The 23,563-nt window shown below is 46.4% G+C and overlaps 1 protein-coding gene across 1 annotated transcript in view; it reads right to left on the bottom strand.

Moving 5' to 3' along the window:
• Positions 1-22,952, bottom strand: part of LOC138370620 (uncharacterized) — a 270,501-nt gene extending 247,549 nt beyond the window's left edge. Inside the window, exon 1 of the mRNA XM_069335180.1 lies at positions 22,794-22,952. The gene's annotated coding sequence lies outside the window, so the exon portion shown is untranslated. The remainder of the gene's footprint in view (positions 1-22,793) is intronic.
• Positions 22,953-23,563: the final 611 nt, after the last annotated feature.

Genomic DNA, 23,563 nt, shown 5'->3' with positions numbered 1-23,563 from the left:
AGCCAAGACCGAACCAAAGCTACTACACAGTCACATCAGGAGGAAGACAACAGTGAAGGAACAGGTGATGAAACTTAGGGTGGGCGAGGACAGGTACACAGAGAATGACAAAGAGGTGTGTGAAGAACTCAGCAAAAGGTTCCAGGAGGTCTTTACAATAGAACAGGGAGAAGTCACGGCGCTAGGAGAGGTGGCAGCAAACCAGGTGACCATGGAAAGGTTCGAAATTACAAGAGATGAGGTCAAGAAGCACCTATTGGAGCTGGATGTGAGAAAAGCTGTTGGGCCGAATGGAATCTCACCATGGGTATTGAAAGAGTGTGCAGGAGCACTTTGCTTGCCACTCTCCATAGTGTATAGTAGGTCACTGGAAACGGGAGACCTACCAGAAGTATGGAAGAGGCACTGAACTACAGGCCAGTGTCCTTAACTTGTATACCATGCAAGGTGATGGAGAAGATTGTGAGAAAAAATCTAGTAACACATCTGGAGAGAAGAGACTTCGTGACAACCCATCAACATGTGTTCAGGGAGGGTAAATCTTGCCTTACAGGCTTGATAGAATTCTATGATCAGGTGACAAAGATTAAGCAAGAAAGAGAAGGATGGGCGCTCCACACTAGTGTGGGGCGATGGTAACTTAGAGACCAGCGCGCGGGACTCGTAATCCTATGGCCCGAGTTCGATTCCCAGCGCCGGCGAGGAACAATGGGAAGAGTTTCTTTCACCCTGATGCAACTGTTACCTAACAGTAAATAGGTACTTGGGAGTTAGACAGCTGCTACTGGCTGCTTCCTGTGTGTGTGTGTGTACTTACCTAATTGTGCTTGCGGGGGTTGAGCTTTGGTCTCTTTGGTCCCGACTCTCAACTGTCAATCAACTGGTATACAGATTCCTGAGCCTACTGGGCTCTAACATATATACATTTGAAACTGTGACAATGTCAGACCACGGAAGAAAATGAAACAGGAATTTCCTTAAGTACTTTCGTATATTAAATACATCTTCAGAAATGATTCCTTCTGAAGATGTATTTAATATACGAAAGTACTTAAGGAAATTCCTGTTTCATTTTCCTCCGTGGTCTGACATTGTCACATTCTTAATCACGTGTTTATTTTCGTGATATACACACATTTGAAACTGTGTATGGAGTCAGCCTCCACCACATCACTTCTTAATGCATTCCATTTATTAACTACTCTGTCACTGAAAAAACTCTTTCTAACGTCTCTGTGGCTCATTTGGGTATTAAGTTTCCACCTGTGTCCCCTTGTTCGTGTTCCACCCGTGCTGAAGAGTTTGTCTTTGTCCACCCTATCAATTCCCCTGAGAATTTTGTAGGTGGTTATCATGTCTCTCCTTATTCTTCTGTTTTCCAGGGATGTGAGGTTCAGCTCCTTTAGCCTTTCCTCGTAGCTCATTCCTCTCAGTTCCGGGACGAGCCTGGTGGCATACCGCTGAATCTTCTCTAGCTTTGTCTTGTGTTTAACTAGGTATGGACTCCAGGCTGGAGCTGCATATTCCAGGATTGGTCTTACATAAGTGGTATACAGGGTTCTGAAAGATTCCTTACACAAGTTTCTAAAGGCAGTTCTTATGTTGGCCAGTCTAGCATATGCCGCTGATGATTTTCTTTTGATGTGGTCCTCTGGGGACAGGTTCGGTGTGATATCAACCCCGAAATCTTTCTCTCTATTTGACTCTTGCAGATTTCACCGCCCAGATGGTACCTTGTGTTCAGCCTCCTGCTCCCTTCGCCTAATTTCATCACCTTACACTTCCTGAGTTGAACTTTAGCAGCCATTTTCTAGACCATTTCTCCAGTTTATCCAGATCATCCTGTAGTCTCTGTCTATCTTCATCCGTCTTGATTCTTCTCATAATTTTTGCATCATCAGCAAACATTGAGAGGAATGAGTCTATACCCTCCGGAAGATCGTTTACATATATTAGAAACAGGATGGATCCAAGTACTGAGCCCTGTGGGACTCCGCTGGTGACATCTCGCCACTCTGATGTCTTCCCCCTCACCGTTACTCGCTGTTTCCTGTTGCTTAAGTACTCCCTTATCCATTGGAGCACCTTCCCTCCTACTCCTGCCTGTTGCTCCAACTTTTTTAACAGCCTTTTATGGGGTATTGTGTCAAAGGGTTTTTGTCAGTCCAGGAAAATCCAGTCGGCCCACCCTTCTCTTTCCTGCCTAATTTTTGTTGCCTGGTCATAAAATTCTACTAAACCTGTGAGGCACGATTTACCATCCCTGAACCCATGTTGGTGGTGTGTTACAAAATTATTTCCCTCCAGATGCTCTACGAGCCTTTTCCTCACGACCTTCTCCAGCACCTTGCATGGTATACAAGTTAAGGAAACTGGCCTGTAGTTCAGTGCCTCTTGCCTGTCACCCTTCTTGTATATTGGGACTACATTAGCTGTCTTCCAGCTTTCCGGTAGGTCTTCTGTTTCCAGTGACCTATTATACACCATAGAGAGTGGCACACTTAGTGCTTCTGCACCTTCCTTTAGTATCCATGGTGAGATTCTGTCAGGCCCAACAGCCTTTGTCACATCCAGCTCCAGCAGACACCTTTTGACCTCATCACTGGTGAGGTCAAATTCCTCCAAGGTTGCTTGGTTTGCTGCCTCCTCACTTAGTGCAGGGGCTTCTCCTTGTTCTATTGTGAAGATCTCCTGGAATCTCTTGTTGAATTCTTCACACACTTCCTTGTCATTATCTATGTATCTGTTCTCCCCCTTTTCGCAGTTTCATCACTTGTTCCTTCACTGCTGTTTTCCTCCTGATGTGGCTGTGGACCAGCTTTGCTTGTGTCTTGGCTTTACTCGCGATGTCATTTTCAAATTGTCTCTCTGCTTCCCTTCTCACTCTGAGGTTCTCATTTCTGGCCCTCTGGTATCTCTCCCTTCTCTCTGGTGTTTTGTTATTTCTGTAGTTTCTCCATGTTCTTTTTCTCAGTTGTTTCGCTACCTTGCATTCCTGGTTGAACCATGGGTTTTTCTGTTGCTTTTCGTTTTTCTCCTTTTGGACGAGGATAAACCTGTTTGCAGCTTCCTGGCACTTCTGGGTGACAAAATCCATCATGACCTGCACATTCTTGTCTCTAAGTTCTGTTTCCCATGGTATTCCCTTGAGGAAGTACCTCATCTCGTCATATTTTCCTCTTCGGTCATTCAGTCTTTTTCCCTCCGATCCCATCCTTGGATAGGTTATCCCTACCTCCACTAAGTACTCTAAGGTCAGTACACTGTGGTCACTCATTCCTATGGGGGCTTCAACTTTGACTTCCTTTATTTCTGACTCATTCAGGGTGAATATCAAGTCGATTCTAGCTGGTTCATCATTGCCTCTCACTCTTGTGGGTTCCTTGACATGCTGGCTCAGAAAATTCCTTGTTGCCACTTCCAAGAGTTTAGCTCTCCACGTATCTGCACCTCCATGTGGGTCCACCCATTCTCCCAGTCTATCTTTCCATGGTTGAAATCGCTCATGATTAAGAGTCTTGAGCCATTCCTGCAGGCAACTGAAGCTGCTCTCTCTATTATATTAATGGTTGCCATGTTGTTCCTAACAACTCCTGTCTAGGTCTTCTGTCATTTAGGGGAGGGTTGTAAATGACTGCCACTATTATCTTAGGTCCCACTATTGTTATAGTTCCTGTTATGTAATCTCTAAATCCGTCACAGCCCGGAATTTCCATCTCATGAAAACTCCAGTCCTTCCTTATCAGCAGGGCCACTCCTCCACCTCCTCTCCCTTCCCTCTCTTTCCTTACTATATAGTAGTCCTTTGGAAACACAGCATCTGTAATGACTCCTGACAATTTTGTTTCCGTTAGTCCTATTACATCAGTGTTTTCTTCTTGCGCCCTTTCTGCCAGTTCACTTGCTTTATTGGTAATCCCATCAATGTTTGAGGACATTACCTTGAATCTCACTTTCGTATATAGAATTTCACCCTCACTTCCCACAAGTGTAGGAAGTTGTTCCATGGTCATTGCTACTTTGGTAGGCTCATCCTCCTGTGAGGTAGTTGCCAGGGGTTCAGGGGGAGGTGGAGTGGGGGATGGAGGGCTTAGGTCTTCCTCAGGCCTGCTTGGGGCAGGAAGAAGTCCTGGGGGTGAGGGAGCAGGGATTGCTTGGGGGAAGGGCACGCCCTCCTGCGGTGTAGTTGACAGGTGTTTGGGGGGAGGTGGAGTGGGGGATAGAGGGCTTTGGTCTTGCTCAGGCCTGCTTGGGGCAGGAAGAAGACCAGGGGCTGGGAAAGCAGGGGCTTCTTGGGGTAAAGGGAGGGGGAGGATTTGGGTTTCATGATGGGCATTGTGCAAGGCCAAGGAAGGGTTTGTGCTGGGGGATAGGGGGGGCCCTATTGGGTGGTGGGCTGTGGTGTTGCATTCCCCCCTGGGGTTCCTGGGTTGCTGGATTGGGGTTCCCCACTCCTCTCTGAGATTGCTGGGTTGGAGGCTGAGGTTCCCTGGCTCCCTTCCCTCTCCTTGCGCCTTTTCCTTGCATCTGCTGCCCTTACTATCTCGTCTCTGGTCATGTCCCTTTGAACATATACCTCTTTGTAGTTCATTGCATACCTCAGTTTACTCTTCTTTACTAGGATGTCCTCTTTGATGTCCTCGCTCTTGAATACTACCGTGTTCAATCTCTTTTTGTGTCTGTTGTACTTGCCAATCCGGAAAAACTGTTCTATGTCTCGTTCAGCCCCTTACATTCCTATCTCCTTTAATATCCCTGCCACTGCAGCTTTGTCTTTGGTCCTCGATTCCTCCCCTGTGGAGCCCTCTTGTTCCTTCACACCTACCACTACTACAGCTCTTTTCCTTTCCATAAGCTGGCTTGTGCATCTAGCTGCCTCCTGTGAGGTTACTGATTTCATTACAACTTCCTTGACTGTGGACATTGCTCCTGGGCTCTTCATCATTTCATTGAGATTGTGTGTGTGTGTACTCACCTATATGTACTCACCTATATGTGCTTGCAGGATCGAGCATTGACTCTTGGATCCCGCCTTTCTAGCTATCGGTTGTTTACAGCAATGACTCCTGTCCCATTTCCCTATCATACCTAGTTTTAAAAGTATGAATAGTATTTGCTTCCACAACCTGTTCCCCAAGTGCATTCCATTTTTCTACTACTCTCACGCTAAAAGAAAACTTCCTAACATCTCTGTGACTCATCTGAGTTTCCAGTTTCCACCCATGTCCCATCGTTCTGTTATTATTACGTGTGAACATTTCATCTATTTCCACTTTGTCAATTCCCCTGAGTATTTTATATGTCCCTATCATATCTCCTCTCTCCCTTCTTTTCTCTAGTGTCGTAAGGTTCAGTTCCTTCAGCCGCTCTTCATATCCCATCCTTCGTAACTCTGGGACAAGCCTCGTCGCAAACCTCTGAACCTTCTCCAGTTTCTTTATGTGTTTCTTCAGGTGGGGGCTCCATGATGGCGCGGCATACTCTAAGACGGGTCTCACGTAGGCAGTGTAAAGCGCCCTAAAAGCTTCCTAATTTAGGTTTCTGAATGAAGTTCTAATTTTCGCCAGTGTAGAGTACGCTGCTGTCGTTATCCTATTTATATGTGCCTCAGGAGTTAGATTAGGTGTCACATCCACTCCCAGGTCTCTTTCTCGAATCGTTACAGGTAGGCTGTTCCCCTTCATTGTGTACTGTCCCTTTGGTCTCCTGTCACCTGATCCCATTTCCATAACTTTACATTTACTGGTGTTAAACTCCAGTAGCCATTTCCCTGACCATCTCTGCAGCCTGTTTAAGTCCTCTTGGAGGATCCTACAATCCTCGTCTGTCACAACTCTTCTCATTAATTTTGCGTCATCTGCAAACATTGACATGTATGATTCCACGCCTGTAAACATATCATTTACGTAAATTAGAAAGAGGATTGGTCCCAGCACCGATCCTTGAGGTACTCCACTTGTTACTGTTCGCCAGTCCGACTTTTCGCCCCTTACCATTACCCTCTGGCTCCTTCCTGTTAGGTAGTTCTTCACCCATACTAAGGCCTTTCCGCTTACTCCTGCCTGCCTCTCAAGTTTGTATAGCAGTCTCATGTGCAGTACCGTATCAAAGGCCTTTTGGCAGTCATGAAATATGCAGTCTGCCCAGCCTTCTCTGTCCTGCCTTATCCTTGTTACTTTATCATAGAATTCTAAAAGGTTTGTTAGGCATGATTTCCCTGTCCAGAACCCATGTTGGTGCTTGTTTACAAACCCAATGCTCTCCAGGTGCTCAACAAGTCTTAGCCTAATTATTCTTTCAAGTATTTTGCAGGGGATGCTTGTCAGTGATACGGGTCTGTAGTTAAGTGCCTCCTCCCTATCACCCTTTTTGAAAATCGGTACGACATTTGCCTCCTTCCAGCAACTGGGCAATTCTCCCGACATAAGTGACTCATTAAAGATCATTGCCAGAGGCACGCTGAGAGCCTGCGCTGCCTCTTTAAGTATCCACGGTGATACTTTGTCTGGTCCAACAGCTTTATTTGCATCCAGTGTTGTCAACTGTTTCATTACATCCTCTGCTGTCACCTCTATATCTGATAGTCTTTCATCTTGGGTAATCTCTTCTAACAATGGGAGCTGCTCAGGCTCGGTTGTGAACACTCCATGGAATTTTGCATTCAGTACCTCGCAGATTTCCTTGTCGCTTTCTGTATATGCCCCTTCTGTTTTCCTCAGTCTTGTCACTTGGTCATTTACCGACATCTTCCTTCTTATATGGCTATGTAGTAATTTTGGTTGCTTTTTCGCTTTGACTGCAATATCGTTCTCATAATTTCTTTCCGACACTCGTCTTATGTTAATGTAATCATTCCTAGCTCTGTTACATCTAATTCTGTTGTCCTCTGTCCTTTGTCTTCTGTACTTCCTCCACTCCCTCCTGCTTCTCACCTTTGCATCCTGACACTGTCTATTAAACCATGGGTTATTATATTCCCTCCTGCTTTTTTCCTTTATTGTTGGAATAAATCTATCTTCAGCCTCCTTGCATTTCAATATGACTTGGTTCATCATACCTTGCACTGTTTTTCCTCTAAGTTCTTCCTCCCACTGCACTTCTCCCAGGTAGTCCCTTATCCTTCTGTAGTCTCCTTTTCTGTAATCAAGTCTCCTTTCCCGGACCTCTTGTCCTTTGGTCACAATTTTAAGCTCCATCATGTAGTCAAAGACTAGGACACAATGGTCACTAGCTCCTAGTGGTATTTCATGTTCCAACTGCTCGATGTCTTCTACATTCTGAGTGATAATGAAATCTAATAGGCTGGGCGTATCCCCTCCTCTTTCCCTAGTATCTTCTTTCACATACTGTGTTAGGAAATTCCTGTCAATAACGTCTACCAGCTTCGCTCCCCAGGTCTCCTCCCCGCCATGGGGATTCCTCGTTTCCCAATCTATCTCTCCGTGATTTAGGTCCCCCATGACCAGCAGCTTCGCTCTCATTCTATGCGCTAAAGTTGCTGCCCTCTGCAGTTCATCCATATATGTCTTGTTGCTGTCCTCGTACTCCTGCCTGGGCCTTCTACTGTTTGGTGGGGGATTGTAGAGTATCAAGATTACAATCTTCTTCCCATCCACTGTCAGAGTTCCATGTATGAAGCTTGTGCTTTCATTGGTACCCGGATTTTCCAGCTCATCAAACTTCCATTTCCGCTTTATTAGTAGTGCCACTCCTCCTCCCTGTCTCTGTGTCCTTTCTTTTCTTATCACCTGGTACCCCTCTGGAAAGATTGCATCCGAGATCATGCCATTTATTTTAGTTTCCACTATTGCCACTATGTCTGGGTCTGCCTCACTAACTCTTTCTTTTATCTCTTCTGCTTTATTGGCTACCCCATCAGCATTGGTGTACCAAACCTTGAGACTCTTCTTGGAAACTCGGGTGTCAGAGTTCCCTCTTTCACCAGGGGTCTGGGGGGAACTGGGGGGTGTCTGGGGGGCAAGTGGGGGCTGTGGGGGTGAGTGGGGGGGTGCTAGGGGGGTGCCTGGGAGTGCCTGGTAGGCGAATGGGGTCTGGGCATCTAGGGGGGTAGGAAGGGCATAATGGGTCTGAAAGTTAGGGGTCTGAATAGCATAGGGGGGTTGAGAAATAGAGTGAGACTGAGAGTCAGATAGAGGTTGAGAGGTTGGGGGGGGGAGAGGGATACTGAGGGCGGAGAGCCGAGATGAGAATGGAGCATGGGTGCTGGGAGTGGAAGAGAGGGTATATTAGTTAGGGGGGAATCGGGGGTAGGTGGGGGTTTTGGGGTAGAAGAGGGGAAGAGGGAGATGGGGGAAGGTGTTAGGGGGTCACAAGGTGAGGGGGTTAAATGTGGGCTGGAGGTGCGTAGGAGGGGTGAGGGTTGGGTGGGGTTTGGGGGTGAGTGGAAGAGGGGTGCAGTGGAAGCTGGGATGGAGTAGATGGAATTGAAGTCAATGGGGTAGAAGGGGCAGGGGAGTAGGAAGGGGTATTTGGGGAGGGGGGATGGGAAGGTGGGTTTGGGGAGGGCATGGCTTGACCCACTGGGGTCGCTGACAAGTGTGATGTAGCAGGGGCAGGGGAATCGTTGGGGAGGTGCAAATGTGGAAGGGACAGGGGGGTTTTGGGAGGCTGAGGCAGGAGGGATGTATAGGAGGGCTGAGTTGGGGAGGATGCGACCTGGGAGGTGACCTGGGAGGTGGCCTGGGAGGTGACCTGGGATGTGACCTGGGAGGTGAGACTACCTGAGAGGCTAGTTCGGTGTCGTTGTTGCCATCTATTTTTGTGGGCTATTTGCTCATCTTTCGTCATAAACCTCTCTATAAACACATTGTAATGGGTTTCACTTCCTCTGAGTAAATGCTTGGTCCTCATTATGTACTCCACTGCCTCCTCATTGGAGAATTGCACCAGAACAGGTCTATTCTTGGTACAATTGTAAGGTCCAACCCGTCGATTGATATCCACCTCGTGTTCTGCCATTCCTGCTCCAATACACCTCAATATCTCGTGCAATTCGTATTTTTCTGTTTCTATTCTCTCTTGTCTTGTTGGTGCCCTAGATTCGAATAATCCATGTATTATAATAGACCGTCTCCTCAGTAATTCATTGTCATGCTGGTAGCCTGTCCCCTGGGGATTCCCCATCCCAACCGCAGTTACTAACCCATCCCCCACTAATCCTCTATCCTTAGCCATGCTGCTAATCCTTCCTAATTCGTTTGTGATACGAGCACATTCCCTCTCCCAGTCCTCTCTTCCCTTCCTAATCTCTTCCTGAACATAGAGCATAAGTTCTTGTTTCTGCCTCTCTACCGCATCCTGTATTTGCTGAAATACCTCACTTTTAATCCCCTGGATTAGATCCTCCAACCAATCACTCCTTCTCTCTACAAATTTCCCTATTAATTTGTCTATAAATCTGTCCTCCTCCTCATCCCTGCTGGTGATTGACCTTGAACCCCTTCTAGTCATTGCAGTAACAATCTAGCCAAAAAGGCGCTCCTCAATACCTTGCACAATCTGCTAACACAATAGGTGAGTGAATCTCCAATCGTCGTCCCACGTGGTGGTAGAAGGGTTGCTGCCGGAGGTGAGGTCACGCGGTCAGAGGTCGGTGAGGTCTGCTTCCACACTGCACAGTATTTCCTCAACTATTTTGAATTACGCTAATTAAACTGTTTTTCTTCACTACCTTATGGCTCTGGTCAAAACCCAAGGTTTTTTCATTCACTTGTACATTCACTTATAGTCTTTTTCACTTCGAAGTTGCCTGATTACCCCTCCCACTCCACTAGTGAACCAGGAGCTCCCAACCCCACGTCCACCCAACACGATGGTCACAAGACAAGTGTGTGTATGTGTGTGTGTGTGTGTGTGTGTGTGTGTGTGTGTGTGTGTGTGTGTGTGTGTGTGTGTGTGTGTGTGTGTGTTTTTTTTTTGTGTGTGTGTGTGTGTGTGTGTGTGTGTGTGTGTGTGTATGTGTGTGTGTGTGTGTGTACTCACCTATTTGTACTCACCTATTTGTGCTTGCAGGATCGAGCATTGACTCTTGGATCCCGCCTTTCCAGCTATCGGTTGTTTACAGCAATGACTCCTGTCCCATTCCCTATCATACCTGGTTTTAAAAGTATGAATAGTATTTGCTTCCACAACCTGTTCCCCAAGTGCATTCCATTTTTCTACTACTCTCACGCTAAAAGAAAACTTCCTAACATCTCTGTGACTCATCTGAGTTTCCAGTTTCCACCCATGTCCCCTCGTTCTGTTATTATTACGTGTGAACATTTCATCTATTTCCACTTTGTCAATTCCCCTGAGTATTTTATATGTCCTTATCATATCTCCTCTCTCCCTTCTTTTCTCTAGTGTCGTAAGGTTCAGTTCCTGCAGACGCTCTTCATATCCCATCCCTCGTAGCTCTGGGATGAGTCTCATTGCAAACCTCTGAACCTTCTCCAGTTTCTTTATGTGTTTCTTCAGGTGGGGGCTCCATGATGGCGCGGCATACTCTAAGACGGGTCTCACGTAGGCAGTGTAAAGCGCCCTAAAAGCCTCCTCATTTAGGTTTCTGAATGAAGTTCTAATTTTCGCCAGTGTAGAGTACGCTGCTGTCGTTATCCTATTTATATGTGCCTCAGGAGTTAGACTAGGTGTCACATCCACTCCCAGGTCTCTTTCTCGAATCGTTACAGGTAGGCTGTTCCTCTTTATTGTGTACTGTCCCTTTGGTCTCCTATCACCTGATCCCATTTCCATAACTTTACATTTACTGGTGTTAAACTCCAGTAGCCATTTCCCTGACCATCTCTGCAACCTGTTTAAGTCCTCCTGGAGGATCCTAAAAACCTCGTCTGTCACAACTCTTCTCATTAATTTTGCGTCATCCGCAAACATTGACATGTATGATTCCACTCCTGTAAACATATCATTTACGTAAATTAGAAAGAGGATTGGTCCCAGCACCAATCCTTGAGGTACTCCACTTGTTACTGTTCGCCAGTCCGACTTCTCGCCCCTTACCCTTACCCTCTGGCTCCTTCTTGTTAGGTAGTTCTTCACCCATACTAGGGCCTTTCCGCTTACTCCTGCCTGCCTCTCAAGTTTGCATAGCAGTCTCATATGCGGTACTGTATCAAAGGCCTTTGGCAGTCAAGAAATATGCAGTCTGCCTAGCCTTCTGTCCTGCCTTATCCTTGTTACTTTATCATTGAATTCTGAAAGGTTTGTTAGGCATGATTTCCCTGTCCAGAACCCATGTTGGTGCTTGTTTACAAACCCAATGCTCTCCAGGTGCTCTTAGCCTAATTATTCTTTCAAGTATTTTGCAGGGGATGCTTGTCAGTGATACGGGTCTGTAGTTAAGTGCGTGTGTGTGTGTGTGTGTGTGTGTGTGTGTGTGTGTGTGTGTGTGTATGTGTGTGTGTGTGTGTGTGTGTGTGTGTGTGTGTGTGTGTGTGTGTGTGTGCGTTTGTTTGTGTGTGTGTGTGTGTGTGTGTGTGTGTGTGTGTGTGTGTGTGTGTGTGTGTGTGTGTGTGTGTGTGTGTGAAAAATTATAGTTAGTTAGTAACAGCTGATAGATTGACAGTTGAGAGGCATGCCGAAAGAGCAGAGCTCAACCCCCGCAAGCACAACTGGGTGAATATAACTCGGTGAAAACACACACACACTTTAATACCACCATTAATATAATAGAGAGAGCAGCTTCTGTCGCAAGCAGGAACGGATCTGGACTACTAATCATAGGAGACTTCAACCACGGGAAGTTAGAGTGGGAGAACAGAGACTCACATGGAGGACCAGACACATGGAGAGCAAAGCTGCTGGTCGTATCAATAAGAAACGTTCTTATCCAACACATCAAGGGACCGATAAGAATCAGAGGGAAAGATGAACCAGCCATGCTTGATCTAATATTTACCATAAATGAGTCTGATATAAGGGAAGTTAATTAAGCTGGAAGCACCCTTGGCAATGAGTTGTCACAGTGAAATGATCTTTAAGTACCTGGTAGAGCTAGGATTTTTCTCCCTCCCCCCCCAAAAAAAAGCCCTCCCTCCTCCCTTCCCTCTCAAATACCCCTCTTCTCCCCATCCCACCATGCCCTCCCTTCTTCCCCACCCCTCCAAACCAGATCCTCCCAGCCCCCCACAACCCATGTCCAGATCACTCTCAGCTCCCCTCACGACCCAGGGCCCCCCCTTTCCCCCCTCCCAATCCCAGACCCCTCCATGTTTACCTACTCCAGTGGAATCAACAGACACTGTGGATGGACAGAAAAAAGTCAGCTTCAATGTGATGTACACGAACATAGATGGGATTACAAGAAAGGTGAGTGAACTTAGGGAAAAGAGCACTAGAAGTAAACCCAGATGTAATAGGAATCACGGAAACAAAACTCTCAGGAGTCATAACAAATGCAGTGTTCCCCCACGATTACACTGTAATAAGGAAAGATATGGAGGGTAGGGGAGGAGGTGGAATGGCCCTACTCATGAGAAAGGAATTGAGTTTCAAGGAGATGGTTATCACAGGCTGTGAAGAGTTAAGAGACCACATAACAGGCACCATGACAATGGGAGGACCTAGTGTAGTAGTAGCAGTGATATATAACCCTCCATCAAATGACAGATGACCCAGGCAAGAGTATGACAGAAACAACATGGCAGTTAATACCATAATTGAGAAGGCAACCTCTGCTGCCTGTAGAAATCGATCCCATCTGCTTATCATGGAGAACTTCAACCACGGAAAGATTGACTGGGAGAACAAGGAACCACACGGAGGAGAGGATACATGGAGAGCCAAACTAGTGGAGGTGGTGACAAGAAACTTTCTAAGCCAACATGTCAGGGAACCCACTAGGATGAGAGGAAACGATGAACCAGTGAGACTCGACCTAATCTTCACTCTGAATGACTTCGACATAAGGGAAATTGACTTCGAGGCCCCAGTAAGACTGAGCGATCACAGTGTACTGACGTTTGAGTATCTGGTCGAAGAGGGCTAAAGTACTCGAGAAAGGGAACTGAAAGCAAAAGGCTAACATTCCGTAAGGGAAATTACGAGGAGATAAGAAAATTCCTAATGGATATAACATGAGAAACAGAGCTAAGGAGAAAGACGGCCCAAGACATGTTGGAATACATCACGCAGAAGTCCAAGGAGAAGGCAGAAAAGTTTATCCCGGCCCAAAAGATTAAAAATGAAATGCAGATGAGAAACACATGATTTAATCAGAACCGTAAGCTTGCTAAGCAACAAAGTAAAAGAGCATGGTTGCTGCACAGTCGCATCAGGAGAAAGACAACAGTGAAGGAACAGATAATGGAACTGAGAATAGGGGCAGACAGATTCACTACAAATGAAAAATAAGTTTTCGAGGAACTCAATATGAAATTCCAGAAAAACTTCACATTGGAGCAAGGAGAAGTTCCAGAGATAAGAGAAGGAATAATTAACCAGGCACCACTAGAGAAATTTGAGATTACCAGTGGAGATGTAAGGAAGCTTTTGCTAGAGTTGGATGTGACAAAGACTATAGGCACGGACGGAATATCCCCATGGATAATAAAGAAAGGAGCAGAAGCACTGTTCCTGCCACTCTCCATGGTGTAAAATAAATCACTGGTAACAGATGAATTGCCAGAAATTTGGAAGGCGGCAAACGTTGTCCCGCTGTACAAGAAGGGGGATTGACAGGAGGCACTGTACTACAGGCCAGTGTCCCTAACTTGCATACCATGCAAGCTAATTGAGAAAATTGTGCGAAAAAGCTAGTCGAACATCTGGAGCGAAGGAACTTTGTGTCACAACACCAACATGGTTTCTGGGATGGCAAGTCATGTCTCACATGATTAATTGAATTCTACGATCAGGCAACAAGAATCGGACAAGAAAGAGAGGGGTAGGCAGACTGCATATTTTTGGATTACCAGAAAGCCTTTGACACAGTGCCACACTAGAGATTAGGGCGAAAGCTGGAGATGCAGGCAGGAGTGAAAGGGATGGTACTCCATTAGATAAGGGAGTACCTAAGTAACAGAAGGCAGCGAGTCACTGTGCGGGGTGAGGTCTCAGATTGGCGAGACGTCACCAGTGGGGTCCCGTAGGGTTCAGTCCTTGGACCCATACTTTTTCTTATATATGTAAATGATCTTCCAGATGGTATAGAATCATTCCTCTCATTGTTTGCTGATGATGCAAAAATTATGAGGAGGATTAAGATGGAGGAAGACAGTATGAGAAAACAAGATGACCTAGACAGACTGAATGCATGGTCCAACAAATGGCTACTAAAGTTCAACCCGAGTAAATGTAAGGTAATGAAACTAGGCAGTGGAAACAGGAGGCCAGACACAGGATACAGAATGGGAGATGAAGTCCTTCATGAAAAGGACAGAGAGCAGGATCTAGGAGTTGATATCACACCAACTCTGTTTCCTGAAGCCCACATCAAAATAATAACATCTGCGGCATATGCGAGGCTGGCTAACATCAGAACTGCCTTCAGGAACCTGTGTAAAGAATCATTCAGAACCTTTAATACCACATTTGTAAGACCAATCCTGGAGTATGCAGCCCCTGCATGGAGTCCGTACCTTGTCAAGCACAAGGCGAAGCTTGAAAAAGCTCAGAGGTATGCCACTAGACTATTCCCAGAACTTAGAGGTATGAGTTACGAAGAAAGGCTGCGAGAAATGCACCTCACGACACTAGAAGACAGAAGAGTAAGGGGAGACATGATCACTACCTAAAAAATTCTCAGGAATTGACAGGGTAGATAAAGATAAACTGTTTAACACGGGTGGTATGCAAACAAGGGGGCACAGGTGGAAACTGAGTACACAAATGATCCACTGGGACGTTAGAAAAAACTTTTTCAGTGTCAGAGTAGTTAACAGATGGAATGCATTAGGCTGTGATGTGGTGGAGGCTGACTCCATACACAGTTTGAAGTGTAGATGTGATAGAGCCCAGTAGGCTCAGGAATCTGTACATCAGTTGATTGACAGTTGAGAGGCTGGACCAAAGAGCCAGAGCTCAACCCCCGCAAGCACAATTAGGTGAGTACTCAGCGACCTCCCCTATACTCCTCACCTCCCCACCGTACCACCCTCTCCCACAATAAACACAGACCTCTCTCCCTCCCCCTGCCTCTGTCCCTCTCTCGCCCTCTCTCTCTCAACCATCACTCCCACATCCGCACACTCTCCCCAACACGCACGCACACGGGGGTTGGTGTAGACTAATACAAACGCTAGGGAACAAAAAAGGGATCAAGCAGGATGGTCAGAAAACAGAACACAGGTGGAGGAGAGGAACAGGGCGAGTCATACATGGAGATGACTGTTCGTGCATGAAGAGAAATAACTGAGGAATTGAAAGACATGAGGGAAACCATAAGTAAACTGCAGAATGAACTAAGTGCAGCGCAAGAGGAGTTAACGAACCTAAAAACAGGATCTCCTCAGACTCTGACCCCAGGCAATCAACCCCCAGGTAGCAAGTCAGGTAGCAATGACAGGGACTCCTACAATGGGCGTAATCTTTGCTGAAATGATGAAGAGCCCAGGAGCAATGTCCACAGTCAAGGAAGTTGTAATGAACGCTGTAACCTCACAGGAGGCTTCTTGAGGTTATCTTGAGGTTATCTTGAGATGATTTCGGGGCTTTTTAGGTTCCCCGCGGCCCGGTCCTCGACCAGGCCTCCACCCCCAGGAAGCAGCCCGTGACAGCTGACTAACACCCAGGTACCTATTTTACTGCTAGGTAACAGGGGCATAGGGTGAAAGAAACTCTGCCCAATGTTTCTCGCCGGCGCCTGGGATCGAACCCAGGACCACAGGATCACAAGTCCAGCGTGCTGTCCGCTCGGCCGACCGGCTCCCGAGGCAGCTAGATGCACGAGCCAGTTACTGGAAAGGAAAAGAGCTGTAGTAGTGATAGGTGTTAAGGAACAAGAGGGTTCGAGAAGGGAAGAATGGAGGTCTAAGGATAAAGCTGCAGTGGCTGGGATACTAAAGGAGATAGGTATGGAAGGGGCTGAAACAGACGTAGAGAAGTTTTTCCGGATTGACCAGTACAACAAAGACAAAGACCGGTCGATCTAGGTAATACTCAGAAAGAAGACATACTAGTCCTCTTTCTAAGTATTACTATCAAAGAGGACATACTAGTAAAAAAGAGCAAACTGAAATATGTAGCGAATTACAGACAAGTATTCCTTCAGAGGGACATGACCAGGGAAGAGATAATAAAGTCAGCAGATGCAAGGAAAAGGCGCAGGCTGAGGGAAGGGAGCCAGGGAACCTCAACCCCCAACCCAGCAATCCCAGAGAAGAGTGGGGAACCCCAATCCAGCAAAGAAGGAACCCCAGGGGGGACTGCAACATCCAAACTCACTACCCCATAGGAGCCCCCCTCTCCCCCATCCCAAGCACAGATCCTTCCTCCCTCTACACAATGCCCACCATACCACCCAATTCCACCCTCCCTCCCAACCCCGAGTACCCCCCTGCTTTCCCATCCTCTGGTCTTCCTCCTGCCCCAAGCAGGCCCAGGCAAGATCTAAGCCCACCATCCCCACCCCACCCACCCCCATCCAAACCCCTATTACCTACACCACAAGAGGACGATCCCTCATCCCGAGCACTAACTGCTCCTCAACTCTTAGTAATTCTCCCTGTCCCAAGCAGGCCTGGGCAATTTCTAAGCCTTCCCCCACACACCTCCACCTCTCCCAGAACCCCTGGTAACTTCCCCACAGGAGGATGAGCCTACCCAAGCAGCAATGCCCATGGAACAGCTTCCTGCACTAATGGGGAGGTTGGGTGAAAATGGATATAGGAAAGTGAGCTTCAAGGTAATGCACTCAAAAATCGATGGGATTACCAACAAAGCAAGTGAACGGGCAGAAAGGGCCCAGGAAGAAAACCCAGATGTAATAGGACTCACAGAAATAAATTGTCAGGAGTCATAACAAACGCTGTGTTTCCAAAGGACTACTTTCTTAGTAAAGAAAGAGATGGAAGGGAGAGGAGGAGAAGTGGCTCTGCTGATAAGGAAGGACTGAGCTTTGAAGAGATGGAAATTCCGGGCTGCGACGGATTCAGAGATTACATAACTGGAACTATGACAATTTCTGGTTCCTGTTTCTAATATATGTAAACGACCTTCCAGAGGTATAGATTCATTCCTCTCAATGTTTGCTGATGATTCAAATGTTATGAGTAGAATCAAAACAAATGAAGATAGACAGAGACTGCAGGACGACCTGGACAAACTAGGGGAATGGTCTAGAAAATGACTACTAAGTTCGGTTCAGCAAAGCGTAAAGTAGTGAAAATAGGCGAAGGGAACAGAAGGCCGAATACAATGTACCATCTGGGCGGTGAAATCCTGCAAGAGTTAAATAGAGAGAAAGATCTGAGGAGGTTGATATCACACCGAATCTGTCCCCAGAGGCCCACATCAAAAGGATATCATCAGCGGCATATGCTAGACTGGCCAACATAAGAACTGCCTTTAGAAACTTATGTAAGGAATCGTTTAGGACCTTGTATACCACTTATGTAAGACCAATCCAACAAGTATGCAGCTCCAGCCTGGAGTCCATACCTAATTACACACAAGACAAAGTTCGAAAAGTTTCAGAAGAATCCCACCAGACTGGTCCCGGAACTGAAAGGTATGAGCTACGTGGAAAGGCTAAAGGAGCTGAACCTCACATCCCTGGAAAGCAGAAGAGTAAGGAGAGTCATGATAACCACCTACAAAATTCTCAGGGGAATTAACGGGGTGGACAAAGACAAACTCTTCAGCACGGGTGGGACACGAACAAGGGGACACAGGTGGAACCTTTGTAGCCAGATGAGCCACAGAGACATTAGAAAGAATTTTTCAGTGTCAGAGTAGTTAACAAATGGAATGCATTAACCTAACCATTGAATGCATTAGCCAATGCATTGTACCTAACTCTGTTCTCATCTCACTATATTATGCACTAATCTATCCCTATTTTAATTATGGTATCTATGCATGGGGTTCAACCACTGCAAACCACCTCAAGTCCATCATCACCCAGCAAAAATCTGCTATCAGAATAATAACAAATTCTGCTTTCAGACAACACTCAGCCCCCTTGTTTAACTCCCTGAACATGCTAAACATAATCTCACTCCACAAATTCTCTTGTGTCAACTATATTTACAAAACCCTGTTCTTAAATTCAAATCCTGCTCTGAAACTCTCCCTGGACAGATGTAATAGGACCCATTATCACCCCACCAGAAATAAATATCTCTTTGATATCCCCAGAGGCAAACTTAATCTGTGTAAACACTCTATGCAAGTAAAGGGACCCAGTCGATGAAACTCACTCCCTCTTAAATTGAAAAGCTGTCCAACTTTTGCGTCATTCAAAAACAATACTAAATAAGTACCTAATTTCATCTTCATAATTTTTTACCTTTTACTCTAAAATTGCACTGTATGTATTGCTACCCCAATCTCCCAATCTTTATGTACTCAATCCGAACATCTTTACCATTGCGATCATTGCTGTCTTCATATATGTGCTATCAATCTACTGTATGGTGTCTATTAATCTTGTTTAAATTACCAATCAAGCTGTCAATGTAATCAATCAGAGCTTTAATATACCAACGTGCTTTAATATACTTACTAATCTCTCTCATCTCATTTTTTTCTTGCAATGTATCTGCTATCATTTTATTAATTCTGCTAGAATTTACCTACTTAAATTATCTGTTAGATTAAGGACCTGCCCGAAACGCTGGTCGTACTAGTGGCTTAACAAGATTGTAAATACTATGCTATGTATTTTCACAAACCCAATGTACCTTCTTGTATATAAATAAATAAATAAATAAATAAATAAATAAATAAATAAATAAATAAATAAATAAATAAATAAATAAATAAATAAATAAATAAATAAACATTAGTAGTAATGTGGTGGAGGCTGACTCCATACACAGTTTCAAATATAGATATGATTGAGCCCAATAGGCTCAGGAATCTGTACACCAGTTGATTGACAGTTGAGAGGCGGGACCAAAGAGCCAGAGCTCAACCCCTGCGAACACAACTAGGTGAGTACACACACACTCACGCACACACATGGAGGTGCAGATACATGGAAAGTTAAACTCTAGGGAGTGGCAACAAGGCACTTTCTGAGCCAACATATCAGGGAACCCACAAGAATGAGAGGCGATGCAGGCGATGAGTCACAATAACGTGGCTGAAGTATGTTGACCAGACCACGATTGTTGACCAGACCAATCGACTTGAGAATGGTCCAGGACGGACCGAAACGTCGTCGTCCCTTCAATTTCTAGTGTGTGGTCTGGTCAACATGAGAGGCGATGACAAACCAGCTAGAATCGACCTGATTTTCCCCTTGAATGAGTCAGAAAAAAGGAATGTCAAATTTGAAGCCCCCCATAGCAATGAGTGACTACAGTGTATAGACATTTGAGTATCTGTTCGAGATAGGTATAACCTATCCAAGGATGGGATTGGAAGGGAAAAGACTAAATTACCGAAGAGAAAAGTATGACGAGATGAGGAACTTCCTAATGGGAATACCATGGGAAACAGAACTCAGAGAAAAGACTGCACAAGATATGAGGGATTATGTCACCCAGAAGTGCAAGAAAGCTGAGGACAGGTTTATCCCGGCCCAAAAGGAGAAAAATGAAAAGCAACAGAAGAATCCATAGTTCAACCAGGAATGTAAGGTAGCGAAGCAACTGAGTAAAAGAACATAGAAAAACTACAGAAATAACAGAACACCAGAAAGCAGGGAGAGATACCAGAGGGCCAGAAATGAGTACCTCAGAGTGAGAGAAGCAGAGAGGCGGTATGAAAATGTCATCGCGGGTAAAGCTAAGACCCAACACAAGCTGCTCCACAGCCAGCATCTGGAGGAAAACAGCAGTGAAGGAACAAGTGATGAAACTGAGAAAAGGGGAGAACCGATACAAGGAGAATGACAAGGAGGTGTGTGAAGAACTCCACAAGAGATTCCAGGAGGTCTTGTCAATAGAACAAGAAGAAGCCCCTGAGCTAGATGAGGAGACGGCAAACCAAGCAACCTTGGAAGATTTGGACCTCACCAGTGATGAGGTCAAAAGGAATCTGTTGGAGCTGAACGTGACAAAGTCTGTTGGGCCTGACAGAATCTCAAAGTGATTATAAAAGAAGGTGCAGAAATACTAAGTGTGCCACTCTCTATGGTGTATAACAGGTCACTGGAAACAGGAGACCTACCGGAAAGCTGGAAGACAACTAATGTAGTCCCAATATACAAAAAGGGTGACAGGCAAGAGACACTGAACTACAGGCCAGTTTCCCTAACTTGTATACCATGCAAGGTGATGGAGAAGATCGTGAGGAAAAGGCTCGTAGAGCATCTGGAGGGAAATAGCTTTGTAAAACACTACCAGCATGATTTCAGAGATGGTAAATCGTGCCTCACAGGTTTAATAGAATTCTATGACCAAGCAACAAAAATTAGGCAAGAAAGAAAAGGGTGGGCAGACTGCATTTTCTTGGATTGTCAGAAAGCCTTTGACACAGTACCCCATAAAAGGCTATTAAAAAAATTGGGGCAACAGGCCAGAGTAAAAGGTAAGGGGCTCCAGTGGATAAGGGAGTATCTAAGCAACAGCAAACAGCGAGTAACAGTGAGGGGAGAGACCTCAGAGTGGCGAGATGACACCAGCGGAGTCCTACAGGACTTTGTACTCGGAGCCATCCTGTTTCTAATATATGTAAACGATCTTTCGGAGGGTATAGACTAGTTCCTCTCAACGTTTGCTGATGATGCAAAAAATATGAAAAGAATCAAGACGGATGAAAATAGACAGAGACTACAGGATGACCTAGACAAACTGGAGGAATGGCCTAGAAAATGGCTGCTAAAGTTCAACTCAGGAAAGTGTAAAGTAATGAAATTAGGCGAAGGGAGCAGAAGGCTGAACACAAGGTACCATCTGGGAGGTGAAATCCTGCAAGAGACAAATTAAAGAGAAAGATCTGGGGGTTAATATCACACTGAACTTGTCCCAGAGGCCCACATCAAAAGGATATCATCAGCGGCATATGCTAGACTGACAAACATATGAACTGCTTTTAGGAATTTGTGTAAGGAATCGTTACGGACCCTGTATACTACTTATGTCAGACCAATCCTTGAATATGTAGCTCCAGCTTGGAGTCCAGAGCTAGCTAAACACAATCCAGAGTTAGAGAAGAGTCAGAGGTATGTAACCAGATCAGTCCCGGAACTGAGAGGTATGAGCTACGAGAAAAGGCTAAGGAGCTGAACCTCACGTCCTTGGAAAACAGAAGAGTAAGGGAAGACATGATCACCACCTACAAAATTCTCAGAAGAATTCACAGGATGGACAAAGACAATCTCTTTAGAACGGGTGGAACACGAACAAGGGGACACAGGTGGAAACCTAGTACCCAGATGAGCCACAGAGACGTTAGAAAGAACTTTCTGAGTATCAGAGTAGTTAACAGATGGAATGCATTACTCAGTGATGTGGTGGAGGCTGACTCCATACACAGTTTCAAGTGTAGATATGATAGAGCCCAGTAGGCTCAGGAATCTGTACACCAGTTGATTGACAGTTGAGAGGCGGGACCAAAGAGACAAAGCTCATCCCTTGCAAGGACAACTAAGTGAGTACAACTAGGTGCGCACACACACACCGCCTGCTGAAACGAACATAAACATGTGTAACATAAACATGTGTATAAGCACAGATGTTGAGGATTGTCGCGGGATATCGACAACCGAAGGATAAGGATATACGGGTGTGGAGGTGTTGGGATATTTGTTTTGTTGAGTTGGAGGTTGGGAAGGAGGTGGCTGGGGGGGGGGTTGTCGGGGGGGGGGGCGCCTAAGGGGGGGGAGGACTTTGGATGGGGAGCTTTATATTGGGGCCAAGGCTATGGGTGATGGAGACTTATAACCCCATGTGCTTGTCGCCTCACACTACCTTGTTAGTGGCCAGTGTATGTGTGGTTCTTGCCTGTACTGTCCCCCTGGGGAATATAGTGCCAGCCCTCGTGCTCTCCCCTCTGTCACAGGGGCCACTTGTGGATTGTAATATTGCCTAAGATGCAACCCATTTTGCTGGGTACAGTCAGTTTATACTGGGTGTAGAGGGCAAACTTACCCTGGGTGTAGAGGGTAAACTTTCCCTGGGTGTAGAGGGTAAACTTACGCTGGGTGTAGAGGGTAAACTCACCCTGGGTGTAGAGGGTAAACTTACCCTGGGTGTAGAGGGTAAACTTACCCTGGGTGTAGAGGGTAAACGTACCCTGGGTGTAGAGGGTAAACTCACCCTGGGTGTAGAGGGCAAACTTACCCTGGGTGTAGAGGGTAAACTCACCATGGGTGTAGACGGTATACTCACCCTGGCTGTAGAGAGTAAACTTACCCTGGGTGTAGAGGGTAAACTTACCCTGGATGTAGACGGTAAACTTACCCTGGGTGTAGAGGGTAAACTTACCCTGGGTGCAGAGGGTAAACTCACCCAGGGTGTACAGAGTAAACTTACCCTGGGTGTAGAGGGTAAACTCACCCTGGGTATAGAGGGTAAACTCACCCTGGGTGTAGAGGGTAAACTCACCCTTGATGTAGACGGTAAACTTACCCTGGGTGTAGAGGGTAAACTTTCCCTGGGTGTGATGGGTAAACTTACCCTGGGTGTGGAGGGTAAACTTACCCTGGGTGTGGAGGGTAAACTTACCCTGGGTGTAGACGGTAAACTTGCAGGGGGAGGTCTGAGCACCGACTGTGTTCTGCGCCCAGCACCACACTTCAACACTCTCCTCCTCCACTCGGGTCAGCGTGTAGTGCCCAGTCAATCCCTCCTTCCGTCCCACGCTGTGTAGTCTCACAGGCGGACTCTCTGTGGAGGAAGGAGAAGCTGTGATGGGAGGGGAATGTGGGAGGGTTAAGGATGCATGAGTACTGGTGGTGGGAGAGGGACCGACACTCACAGTACTGGTGGTGGGAGAGACGCCGACACTCACAGTACTGGTGGTGGGAGAGGGGCCGTCACTCACAGTACTGGTGGTGGGAGAGTCGCCGACACTCACATTACTGGTGGTGGGAGAGGGGCCGTCACTCACAGTACTGGTGGTGGGAGAGGCGCCGACACTCACAGTACTGGTGGTGGGAGAGGCGCCGACACTCACAGTACTGGTGGTGGGAGAGGGACCGACACTCACAGTACTGGTGATGGGAGAGGGACCGACACTCACAGTACTGGTGGTGGGAGAGGCGCCGACACTCACAGTACTGGTGGTGGGAGAGACGCCGACACTCACAGTACTGGTGGTGGGAGAGGGACCGACACTCACAGTACTGGTGGTGGGAGAGGGACCGACACTCACAGTACTGGTGGTGGGAGAGGGACCGACACTCACAGTACTGGTGGTGGGAGAGGGACCGACACTCACAGTACTGGTGGTGGGAGAGACGCCGACACTCACAGTACTGGTGGTGGGAGAGACG

The sequence above is a fragment of the Procambarus clarkii genome, chromosome 4 (genome assembly GCF_040958095.1).
Source record: "Procambarus clarkii isolate CNS0578487 chromosome 4, FALCON_Pclarkii_2.0, whole genome shotgun sequence".
Classification (NCBI taxonomy): Eukaryota; Metazoa; Arthropoda; class Malacostraca; order Decapoda; family Cambaridae; genus Procambarus; species Procambarus clarkii.
The sequence above is the reverse complement of the archived record's forward strand: the minus strand, read 5'-3'. Positions and strand labels throughout refer to the sequence as shown.